General features: G+C 38.2%; 1 pseudogene; it reads left to right on the forward strand.

The window, feature by feature from the left end:
* The first annotated feature begins 1,932 nt into the window (after positions 1-1,932).
* LOC125120920 (olfactory receptor 5C1-like) lies at positions 1,933-2,887 on the forward strand (annotated as a pseudogene).
* The last annotated feature ends 10,830 nt before the right edge of the window (positions 2,888-13,717 follow it).

Here is a 13,717-nt window from a genome sequence, read left to right on the forward strand (position 1 = left end):
TAGATCAATTCACTCAGTTAACTGACACTTCATGAAAAGCCTGCTGTGTGTCAGGCTTTGTGTGAGATGCTTTACATGCATTATCACATACTTGCAGCTTTTTTTATCATTAAACACATGAGAAAATTGAGGCTTGGAGGGAAGAAGAGTCCAGTCCTGGAATACTTTCAAATCTATTATTTCCCCTCCTAGCCATCTCCCCCAGATGCCAGCCACTGCTGCACTATCCTGTCCCAGCTCTTACTCCAATGGGAAGATGTTCTCCCAGCCAACTTCAAGACCCATAGCTAGTTACCTTTCCTATCAGGAGACTCCACCAATTTCATTGCCTCTTTTCTGCCTTGTGAAACTGGAGAGGAGAAGGCACATAGTATAATGAAGTTTGGCATTTCCCTTTGTGGCTCAGCAGTTTAAGGACCCAATGTAGTCTCAGTGAGAATGCAGGTTGGATCCCTGGACTTGCTTCATGGGTTAATGATCCAGCATTGCCACAGATGAGGCATAGGTCATAGATGCAGTTTGGATCTGTGTTTCCATGGCTGTGGCATAGGCCTCAGCTGCAGCTCAGATTCGCCCTCTAGCTAGGGAACTTTTATATGGCACATGTGTGGTGCAAAAAGTTAAATAAAAACGTCATGAGGTTTTCAATTCTTAGCTTAGACACTAACTACCACCCTATTCCTCATTCATTCATGTAACAAATTCAAGCAGATGTGGGTTTAGTTCCAGACAAAGGCTATATAGCAATAAAGTGACTCATACCAATGATTGGCTTCCCATTGCATAAAAAATTACCTTTATGCTATACTGAAGTCTATTATGTATGCAAGAGTTTCATGCTTAAAAATAGTGATGTGTTTACCTTAACTTTAAACTACTACTTGCTGGAGTTCCCATCATGGGACAGCAGAAATGAATCAAACTAAAACCATGAGGTTGTGGGTTCAATCCTTGGCCTTTCTCAGTGGGTTAAGGATCCAGCATTGCTGTGAGATGTGGTGTAGGTCACAGATGCAGCTCAGATCTGATGTGTGGCACAGGCTGGCTGCTGTAGCTCCAGTTCAACCCCTAGCCTTGGACCTTCCATATGCTGTGGATGTGGCACTAAAAACCAAATAAATAAATAAATAAATAAATAAATAAATAAATAAATAAACAAATAAATAAATAAAATACTTCATTGCTTAAAAAAAAAAAAAAACTAACCATCATCTCAGCCTTAAGGGAACAAATGAAAGTGGTTCATCAGAGATCACCAATCACAAATCATTAATAACAAAGTTAATAATAATGAAAAAGTGTGAAATACTGTGAGAATTACCAAAATGTGACATGGTGATTGAAAGTAAGCAAACACTCTTGGAATAATGAAGCCACCGATGGAGACCTATACAGCACCGGGAACTCTATCCAGTATTCTATGATAATCTGTGTTGGGAAAAGAATCTGAGAAAAGAATGGATGTGTGTATAAGTATAACTGAATCACATTGTTGTGTAGAAGAAATCAATTATACTTCAATAAAACTTTTTTTAAATTAAATATAAAAAAAGAAAAATGGTACCACAAACCTTTAATTTGTTTTAAAAAAGCACTATCTTTAAAGCATTATAAAGCCAAATTCAATAAAGTTCAATAAAACAGTTGAGCACTTACTATGTGCCAGGCTATGTTCTAAGTTCTGTGGATATGAAATTAAGACAGGAAAGATTTCCTCCCTCATGAAAGTTAAATGGCAGTGACTTCTCAGCATTAGAAACAAAGGTTCTGAGAGGTGATATGGCTTGTCCAAGGTCACACAGCAATTTTGTTACCAGGTAGGACTAACACCCAAGTCCTGATATCAGTACAAAGTGCTTTCTCCCTCATGAAGGTCATGACCTTTCCCTTACCTCCCTCTGCTTTGTCTTTCCTCACTTTCTGTTCAGCAGGATGAGGCCACAGAACTTCACCTGGACTAGGGACGCCCCTGCTGAATTCATCCATCTGGGCATCACAGATCACTGGGACCTGCGCGTCACCTTCTTCCTGGTCTTCCTGCCCATGTACCTGGTGAGGCTGCTGGGAAATGTGGGCAGGATGCTGCTGATTTGCATGGGTGCCCATCTCCACACAACCATGTACTTCTTCCTGCCCAAACTCTCCCTGCTGAATGCCTGCTATTCCTCAGCCATTGGCTCCAAGATGCTGGTGGGCCTGCTGCCCCTCACCACCATCCCCTAAGCAGCCTGTGTCCTACAGAAGTTTGTGTCTGCAGGGCTGGTTGATGCTGAGTGTTGTCTATTGGCAGCCATGGCCTATGGCTGCAATGTAGCTATCAGAAACCCTCTTCTCTACACCATGGCCATGTCTTAGTGTCTGTGTCTGGCCTTTCTGGGGGCATCTGGACTGGGTGGGCAGTGAGTGCCTTGGTCCATGTGACCTTCACCTTCTGCCTGAGCTTTTGTAGCTCCCAGGAGGAGAACAGCTCCTTCTGTGATACCCCTGCACTGCTGGACATCTCCTGCAATAACACTAGTCTGAATGAACTCCTGCTCTTTGCCATCTGTGGCTTCATCCAGTCATGGTGCTGACTATTGCCATGTCATATGGGTTCATTGCTGGCACTGTGATGCACATGGGCTTGGTCAAGGGCTGCTGGTGAGCAGCCTCTACCTGTGGCTCCCACCTCACAACTGTGGCCACACTGTATGGGAAACTTATTTTCATGTAGCTTCATCCCAGCTCCAGCTATGCCCTGGACAGCAACAAGGTGGCATCTGTATTCTACACCCTTGTCATCCCAGCCCTCAACCCACTCATCTACAGCCTGTACAACAAAGAGGTCAAGGAGGTGCTCAAAAGGACCAGGAGCCAGTGCTGCTGTCTGTAGCATGTGCATGGGTAAGAGGTCATACCAGGCTGGTTAGGACTGACCCTGAAGAAATGAAGATGCCCTTCCTGGCCCCTGTTGCTGTGGGTAAAGATGGATGTTCCTCTGTCTGGGGGTCTTAAATTGTTTGAGGGGCTGCAAAGGATGAGAAACTGAAGCTTACAGACTGGAGGCAGGAACCTTGAGTGATCTAGACCTAGCATCAGAACCAAGATTAATTTGCTTTTAAGCTGCCTTAGGTTCCTCAGTGTTCAAAAAAACACACATTCCTGCTTATTACCAGGTGCAATACTCGGTTTACTTGCTGGTTTACTTGCCATTTGTACTTTTCTTCCTTTTGTTTTCCTTTTTACCTTTTATTTTATTTTTTTGCCACTTCTGCTACATATGCGACTTCCCATGACAGGGGTCTAACCCCTGCTTTTACAGTGACAACCCCAGATCCTTAACCCACTGCACCATAAGGGAACTCCCACCACTTGCACTTCTAAGAGGCTCATTCCCAGATATACCATGTAAGAGCTTTACGGCCTCAATCATCTCCCAATTTTTGCTCTTTTAAGGTTCTTCATAACCAGTGAGACTGCTCCTGCTCACCTTAACCCCAAAAGAGCATCCTCAGGACCTCTAATGCCAACTAATGGAACAGAAATGGGTGGGGCAAATATCCCTTTTAGGCTACATATTCCATCTCTCAGGATACTAAGCAGCACCAAAATATACATGAGTTCATTCCTAAAATTCTAACAGTTGGATTAGAATTTGATCAAGGGTAGATTAATTCATGGCTCTGGTAGAAGTTAGGGAAGAGTGAAAATTGTGGTTATGGTTATAATATGGTTAGGATACATGCCCAAGAGTGGGATTGCTGGGTCATATGTTAGTTCTATGTATAATTTTCTGTGGTACATCCATACTGTTCTCCATAGTGGAGCTTCCATCCCCACCAATGTACAAGAGGGTTCCCTTTTCTCCAAACTCCCTCCAGAATTTATTTGTGGACTTAGTAATGATGGCCATCTGACTGGTGTGAGGAAAATTTTCTTTAAAAAAGACACATGCACCCACATGTTAATTGCAGCAGTACTCACAATAGCCAAGACATGGAAACAACCAAAATGTCCATTGACAGATGATTGGATTAGGAAGATGTAGTATATATGCACAATGGAATACTACTCAGCCATAAAAAAGAACAAAATAATGCCATTTGCAGCAACATGGACGGAACTAGAGATGCTCATACTGAGTGAAGTATATCATAAGGAGAAAGACAAATACTGCATGATATCACATATATGGAATTTAATATACAGCACAAATGAAACTTTCCAGAGAACATAAAATCATGAACTACCTGTCATAGGCCATTGAGGTGAGAAGGAAATTGTGTAGGTCATCAAATATGAAAAAAAAAATCTGTATTATGCACCCAGCATAGGGGATGTATTTGTACTCAGTGTGCATGCCCATCAGCATCTTTGGGACAGTGACAAAGAAAAAGGAGATGTCTGTGAGGGCAAAGTGGCTGAGGAGGAAATACACAGTCATGTGGAGGTGAGGGTCCAGCCTGATGAGCAGGATGATGAGCAGGTTCTCCAGCACTGTGGTCAGATACATGCCCAGGAACAGGGCAAAGAACATGCCCTGCTGCTCTGGCAAGAGGGGGAGCCCCAGGAGGAGGAACTCAGATACACAGGTCTGGTTCTCCCTCCTCATGCGGTTCTTGCCTCAGCTGGGAAATGGCAAAATGGGAAATATCAATAAACATGCCATAATATTATTGTCATGTCCTTTGTGCTATGAAAATCTTAATTTTGGCTACATTGCCCTTTATTTCTCTTAATTGTTGGTGATTGAATTAGTCTTTCCAATTCTGGCCTCAATAATACATCAAACCCTCACATTAATTTGGTTTTATTCCTGATGAAACCAACAGACATTTATTCTTTATTCAATAAATAATTATTGAACAACATATTTCTCCCATATTGAGTACACAGGAGTCAATATGAACTGAGATGTCTCTCTGTTCAATTGTACATCTTTATATTAAGGGAGGTTTAAACCTCTGTAATTTTCTAAAATGAAAATATGAAAAAGGCACCAGATAAGAGGTATCAGTCATTTATTTCCTCTTAAAAAGGATATCAAACTCCTTACATATGAAAAGAATTACTAAATCTATTTCATGTGTTTTCAGGGTACTTAGCACCATCCTACATGTTTTGAGTCACTTCAAATCCCCTGTTATAAAATTGCCCAATACAGGCTTCCATGCCAATATCAGTAGTTCAAGGCACTGTATTTTACAAGCACTTTCAAATGAAATCTTCATAGTAGCACTAATAAATATTATTGCACATATTTTAACCAGAAGAATACAAAATTATGCATTATTTAAATGTGCAAAATAGACACAATTAAGTGCATCAGTTGGAATCACAACACAGGTTTTTCTGACCAAGATCCATGCTTTTAACCACTCAGCATGGAAAATATATCCTCAGTAGTTAAAATATCCAGAGAAGCTCTATTTTGTTAGCTAACTATCTCCAAAATGTTCCTAACTAACTCCCTCTAAGAAAAATTTATGACTTCTATTTATACATCATACAAAGGATTTTCACGTGCTTTTACCTCTCAAAACAGTAATTATATTTTAGGACTGCTTGGTACACAAGGCAAATCTTATGTCTTCATTTTATAAATGTGGAAAGTGTAGCTAAGGAATAAAGTACTTACCTCAGGTGGGCTTGGATTTTTGATGGTGGTTTCCAGTTTAGTATTTTTTAGAAGTAAAGTTAGAGGTAAGAATTACCAACCACATAGCCCTGAAAAGGACTCAAGATGGACAGTCTCACTCAAGTATAGGGACAGGAGAGCAAGTCCACCTCAGACTGAAATAAAAGAACAAATCTGACTCCATATTGGACTTGTGTCTTTTACTTTCACCTCTGTATATCTATTGTTTTGCTACAAGTGAGGAATTTTACCTCTAGGCTGAAATATATAGAAGTGCCCATTCACAAACCTCTGATATTTAATGGTGTAACACTTTCCCATTAATATGGTCATAAAAAGTTGCAGAACTAAGAATAACATTTGCCTCTTTGGAAGTTTATAGGAACATTGTGTCCTGACCTATGTGGACAACTGTAAGAAGAAAAGATTCCAACACCAAGAAGTTTGCAGAAACCACCCATGTGCTAACCACCTTTAAGAAAAGAGAAGCCTGGATTCTAATTCAGGGAAGATGGTTCTTTGGGACATCATCTTCTCCATCTGCTTGCTTTCCAATTACATACCTATTCCTTGTCCCAACAAATGGTCTTTCATTTTACTGGCCTGTCATGAAGCAAGCGATACAAGTTTGGACATAATAACAGGACTAGGATCTTGCTTGGGTCATTTGTTACTTCAGTTCATGGCCACCAAGGAGGACAATGATGACTATTTATAGAGCCATGGATACTCCCTGACATATACTGTGTTAGTCCTCACAGAGAAAATGGAAGAGAACAAGATGAGTAGAAGCAACAAGAATCCTTGATTCAGGTAGGACATTGTGAAGGAGGCAGCTGGACCATGAGCCCCGGAAAGGAGCTTAGAATGTGACCTTGAAGATTGAGAAGGAACCTTTGGATGGACCTATTTTCTCAGACCTCTAAATGTCCTGATGGAGACAAGGGTGAAAGAGGAATCTCCGTGAACAAACATGGAGTTTGGAGCGAGATAATAAAAATACCTCCTTTATACTGAGCACCAATTATGTGTCAGGCTTCTTGCTGAATAATTTGTATGCTTTTCTCACTTATTCCCCAAAATAACACTCTCATGTAGGAAGAGTAACTTCTTCTGCACCTGTGAGGATTCATGACCCTCAGAGAATGGAAGTCACTTCATAAGATCACAAAAACATTTAATGACCAGAATGCGGATTGGGCCCCAGTCTGACACAGTGCAGACACTGAGCTCATATCCATTAGTACACAGCACCTACTCAGGGGTGGAAATGAACCTGAACCTGATCACCAATGCAGTGATACAGCCACTGTTGAAAGATAGTTAAAGGATTATTTGGGCTCATAGGCATTAGAATAGAAGTCCCTAAGTCTTGTATGTGAAACCACCTTAATGGGCACACTTAAATTACTATATGTAATTTCTTTATTGCCTATGATCTATAGGACAATAACCATGGCTCATGGCTCAGTTACCCAAAGATTCAAAAAAATAATTACCTAAGTGACACATGAGATGGTACACACAAAATAATCCATATAACTATGAATAAACAACTCTTGTATAACCTCAACAAACATAAAACTACCAAGGACACCTAAAACTCACATATCATATATGAACTCAGACTCTGAATAGAGATTGATACATGCAAACACACATTGACCAGTGAACACAAAGGTTTTCCAGAAATCTTTTCCAGGAAAAGGTACATGATATAAATTGAGTCATTGGGTTCAGATTGAGAAGAACTGAGTCTGGACTCTGCTCATAATTAACTGTTGGCCCTGAGGACATTAACTATCCTATCAGCCCTGCATGACTATGGAGGTTTCTGGGATCTTTCTAAGCCATACCTCAGCTTGGGTTCAAATATCTTATACTTCATTCTGTTACCTGAATCCTCACTTTCTGTCCAGAAGACCCAGGATCCAAAGAAAATTGCAAAAATTGGTGGCCTGAGGACCTTATGGTCTCTCCTGTCCGTTCCCCTGCTTCAAAAATATATGCAAGGATATCTCCTTTTCTCCATCTAAAGAGACCCTGGAGGGAATCCAGCAGCATCCCCAACTATAGAAGGAGTCCACTGGGGAAACTGCCCAACTTCCTCCTGCCCCTTTGGGAAGGAGGATGAGTAGGGTCCACAGGGGCTGAGCTCCACCTGGTTTCAACGAGAAAATGTCCCTGATATGAGTGGTACCTTAGGCTTCTGGTGAAGTCTCTGATGAGAAGTGGGAGTTCCCCCATTCCCGTGTCCTCTGTTTCATGAGCATAGCTTCTCCCAAGGGAAGTATATGTCACAGGCAGTGGAAGGGCTTCTTCAGGTTCCCCACCACTGGCACAGGCTTTCATTACAACACAAAGCCCCTTAAAATGTACACGTATCCACACTCCACTGGAAGGTGTTGTAGGGCATGGTCTATACCTTGTTCAGGAGAAGGGGGATTGAATATAAAACTCTGGAAAAAAGACTCTGTGTTCTTTGCCTACTAAGAGAGCACATGTGAGCAATTTATCAAAGGCCACTGAGACTCAATTTCTTCAAATAGATGTAATAATTGTTCTCTTCACTTGAATTTGAAGGATGGTTGAATGAGCACTTAATGAAAGCTTACTGAATGTTAAGGTTTATTGTCAAAGTCTTTGTATCACTAGAGGTCACCTATGGTGATCATGTAAATGTGATTGGTAACTGATGAATGAATTCATCAGCTCATTCATTCACTTACTCACTTAAATAACCATTAAGGTTCCCATAAATATAATACGGATAAATTATCTAGAGACATAACAGTTAATAACAGAAATAGAAATTCCTCTCTTGGAAACCTCATACAAGTGGGGAGAGTGCATAAAATATTATTTATGCAAAATAAATGGCATGTAAATGGTGACAAGTGCTGCAGAATGCTGAAAATCATGCAAGGAGCTATTTCACTAAGTACCCAGTGTTACAGGCTTCTTTTTCAAGAACACAGAAACCCCTTCAATAAGTGGCTCCCCATCTGTATGCTGGTTTACACCATTACATACTTATTAGATGGGCTAAAATTGAAATGACTGCCATTCTTGTTGTCACCAAAGATAGGATGGAACTGGCACACTCACATACTGCTCATAGGAATACAAAACAGTTTGAACATTTTTTAAAAAGTTAAATATACTCTTAGCACATAACTATGTATTTGTACAAAGAAAAAGAATGTGTATATTTACACATAGACCTTTCAAGAATGTTCATACAGCTCAATTTGATAGCCATGTACAGGAAAAGCCCAGATGTTCATTAATGGACTTACTGTTAGTAAGTGAATGGACATACAATATAGCACAGGAAACTATACTCAATATTTTGTAATAACCCCTCATGGAAAATAATATCAAAAGAATATATAAGAGTTCCCATCATGGAGCAATGGAAGTGAATCTTACTAGGAACCATGAGTTTGTGAGTTCGATCCCTGGAGTCACTCAGTGGGTTAGGGATCTGGTGCTGCATGAGCTGTGGTGCAAGTTGCAGATGCAGCTAGATCTTGCATTGCTTTGGCTCTGGCATGGGCCAGCAGCAACAGTTCTGTTTCGACCCCTAACATGGGAACCTTCACATGCCACATGGGCAGCCCTAAGAAGACAAAAGACCAAAAAAATTAAAATAATAAGAATATATAAATTGTGTGTGTGTGCATAACTTAATCACTTTGTTTTACATTTGAAACTAACACAACATTGTAAATTAACCATACTTCAATAAGAATAATGTCAAATTAAAGTAAAAGATAAACAGAAACTTTTAAAATTAAAAATAAATAAAAATTTTATATATATAATAATTTCTAATTTTTTCCATTATAGCTGGTTTACAGTGTTCTTATAAAATGTGAGTGGACACAACAGCAGTGGTACATCCATACAATGGAATACTACTCAGTAATAAATAGAAAGAGCTCCTGATACACAGTAGAACATAAAAGAATCTGAAAGTGATTATGCTGAGTGAAAGAAGGCAGCAAGAAAAGATTACACACTATATGATTCCACTGAAATAAGCTTCTAGGAGATTCTAACTACTCCATATGACAGAAACAGATTAGTGGTTTCCCTGAGGACAGCTGGGACGAGCAAAGAGAGACAGGAGTATAGACATCAGGGAAATTCCTGATCTTGATGGCTGTGGTGATGGTTTCATGAGTGTATACATATATCAAAACAAGTAAAATGGTATACTTCATTTTTTTACCTTTTTTATAAATGTATAGTTGATTTACAATGTTGTGCCCTCTTCTGCAACATAGCAAAGTGACCCAGGCATGCATATTTACACACACACACACACACACACACACACACACACACACACACACACACTCCCTTTCTTATATTTTCTGCTATCATGGTCTATCCCAAGAGACAGGATATAGTTCTCTGAGCTGTACCATAGGACCTCATTGCTTATCCATTATAAATGTAAGAGTTTGCATCTACTAACCTTAATCTACCTGTCCATCCTTTTCCCCACTGGCAACCACAAGTCTCTTCTCTATGTCTAAGAGTCAGCTTCAGTTTTGTAAACAGGTTCATTTGTGCCTTGTTATAGCTACCATATATGTGTATCATATTATGCTTGTCTGTGTCTTTCTGACTTACTTCACTTAGTATAAGAATATGTACTTGCATCATGTTGCTAGAACTGGCATATTTAATTCTCCTTCATGGCTGAATAGTATTTCTCTCTCTCTCTCTCCCTCTCTCTCTCTCTCTCTATATATATATAGATAGATAGATAGATAGATAGATATAGATATAGATATAGATACAGATATCACATATCTGTATCAATTCCTTTGTTTATGGCCATTTTGGTTCTTTATTCCATGTCTTGCCTATTGTGAAAAGTGCTTATTTGAACATAGTGGTGCATGTATCTTTTTAAATTGTAGTTTTATCTGGATAGATATCCAGGAATGGGATGGCTGGATAATATAGTAGTCCTATATGCAGTTTTCTGAGTCAAATTATACATTTTAGCTCTATCAAGTTTACTGTATGTCATTTATACCTCCAAAAATCAGGGTGTTTTTAAAGAAACAATAACAAAATCAAATATTGTCATGTGATTCTGCTATTGAATCCCTTCCAGAGGGTTCCCAAATCAGGCTGAGAACCAACAAATCAACTATAGTGGTTAATTTTATATGTCAACTTGGTGAGGCTACAACACCCAGATATTTGGTCAAACACAATTCTAGATAATTACATGAAGGTTTCTTTTCAGATGAGATTAACAATGTAATCTAAAAACTCTGAATAAAGCAGACTGTGCTCCATACTGAGGGTGGGCCTCATCAATCAGTTAAGGACATTAAAAAAAAGAATGACCTCCCATACAGAAGAGATAGTTCTGTCAGCAGCCTGTCTTCAGACACAAACTGCAACTTTTCCCTGGGTTTCCAGCCTGCAAATCTACATTGCAGACTTTATACTTGCTAACTTCCAAAATTATATTAGCCAATTCTTTAAAATAGATCTCTCTCTATTTTTTCTTCTTGTTTGGCTTCCCCATGTCATATGGAAGTTCCCAGGCCAAAGATAATATCAAAGCTGCATTTGCCACCTACACCACATCTGTTGCAATGACATCCTTTAACCTGCTGCAGAAATGCGACAATCCTTGTGTGACAGTAAGAACTCCATGAATCACTCTTTCTAATACACACACACAAACACACATACTACACACACCGTATTTGTTCTACTTTTCTGGATAATCTTGATGAATACACATACCATGACCTAAAGTGCCTACAAATCTCTGGTATCTGAACTAATCACCCACCATCCCTCCTCAACTTAACCCCATCCTGCAACAGTGGCCCCAGTAATGTCCCTGGAATTGGCCAGGCACCATCTCATCTCAGAGTTTTTCTAGGTGCTGATCTCCATGCTTTTGCCCACATATCACCTTGGCTGCCTTACCTGCCATCACTAATGTCTTTGGCTATTACCTTCCCAATGAGCTCTACCTAGACCACATGGTATTTAATTATGAACTACAACCCAGCTCCCTTTCTTACCACCCCCCCTTTACTTTTTGGAGGTTTTGGCATACCTATGGCATGTGGAAGTTACCAGGCTAAGGCTCAAATCAGACCTGCAGTAGTTGGTCTACACCACAGCCACAGAAACATGGGTTCTGAACCATATATACAACCTACAACACAGTTCACAGGAATTCTGTATCCTTAAGCCACTAAGCAAAGCCAAGGATCAAACTCATGTCCTCCTGAATAATAATCGGGTTCATTACCACTGAGCCAAGATGGGAACTCCTTCCTCCACCATTTTTATGGCTCCTTTATTCATAGACAATGTTAGCTTCAAAAAATTTATAATTTATTTATTTCATACATACAAACCCATCTTCTATAGAATTTTCATCTCAGTAAAGAAACAGTGACAGTTTTATTTATTTTTATTTATTTTTATACTATAAGATCATTTTAATTATACATAATATTTTATTTTGATCAAATTTCAAGATTTTAATTAATATTTTAGATTAATATACTACCCTTTTGAGCTATTATATGTCATTAATATCATTATTTATAGAACACAAAGTCCCCAACCTTTTTTTTTTAATCATGACAATTCTAAAACGAAGAAAACTTTATGGTGTTTTAGAAGGTTAAAATCTGGTATGGAGTAAAGGGAGCATGATGAGCTGGATCAGGAGCACTTGAATGTAAACTCTATGAGGTGATATATTTTTTATATGTATTTCCAGAATATAGAACATTGCCTGACACATAGTGGTAATGCAATAGATATTTTGGTGTACATAAATTGTAAATTCATGCATTAAGATTTTTCATATTAAAAGTGAGATTTCTGGGGAAAAGACAACACTCATTTCCAAGATGAAAATTAATCCAAGAGCTATAGACTGTTCTAAACATAAACATCTAATCTAGAGGGGAAAATTAGTCTTCCTGGAATGTGGAAATTTTTAAATTAGATTGACTATTGTGTGCTCCTCTATTGTCAAATCACAATCAAATTAAAGTTTATTTAGGTTTAGAAAATGAACAAAAGTACTTTGTTAACTTGATACTAGATTGAGATGGTAAGAGTTTTGGGTTTTTCTAAAACTAAACATTAGAAACTTAACTGAATGGTTGTAGCTTTGGAAACTATGAAGCCAAGACATGGAAGCAAACTCAATGTACATCAACAGATGAATGATAAAGAATATGTGGTACATACTATAACAGAATATTACTCATCCATATGTAGAATAAAATAATGTTATTTGTAGCAACATGGATGAGACTATAGATTACCATACTAAATGAAGTAAACCGTACAGAGAAAATCATATATCATAGGATATTGCTTTTAAATTTTAAATAAATGATACAAATGAATTTACACACAAAATGGAAATAGATCCACAGATAGAGAAAATAGTTACCAAAGGGGAAAGGGGGAAGGGACAAATTAGGAATTTGAGGATAACATATTCACACTAAAGTGTATAAAGTAGATAATGAACAAGGACCAAATGTATAGCACATGGAACTACACTCAATATTTTGTAATAACATATAAGGGAGAACAACCATAAAAATATATACCTATAATATATGTAAAATTGAATCACTTTGCTCTACACCTGAAATTAATACAACATTGTAAGTCATATGTATATGTATATCACAGTAATTAAGTAATCAATTAAAAATTTGAAAACCAATGTACAATAGCTGACAATAAGACTTTGAATGTATACATATATATATATATAATTATATATACATATATAATTTTAAAACTGTAAAAAGCCAAATGTAATAATAACATAGAAAAAATAAACCAAAATTTAAAAACACATACAGATACAAACAGAGGAGTTCAATGCTTTGAAAACAAAAAAATTAAATGTGTGTTGTTGCAAATGATATACGTAGGGTTACGGAAGAATTAAAAGACAAGAGATATGACTAAAAGGGAAGAGATTGATCCAATAACAATCACCATTTAAAGGGCAGTTAGGAAAGTATTAGAGACATGAATGACAAATATAAATGTTTAAGGCATTTC

This window comes from Phacochoerus africanus, chromosome 2, assembly GCF_016906955.1.
Source record: "Phacochoerus africanus isolate WHEZ1 chromosome 2, ROS_Pafr_v1, whole genome shotgun sequence".
NCBI lineage: Eukaryota > Metazoa > Chordata > Mammalia > Artiodactyla > Suidae > Phacochoerus > Phacochoerus africanus.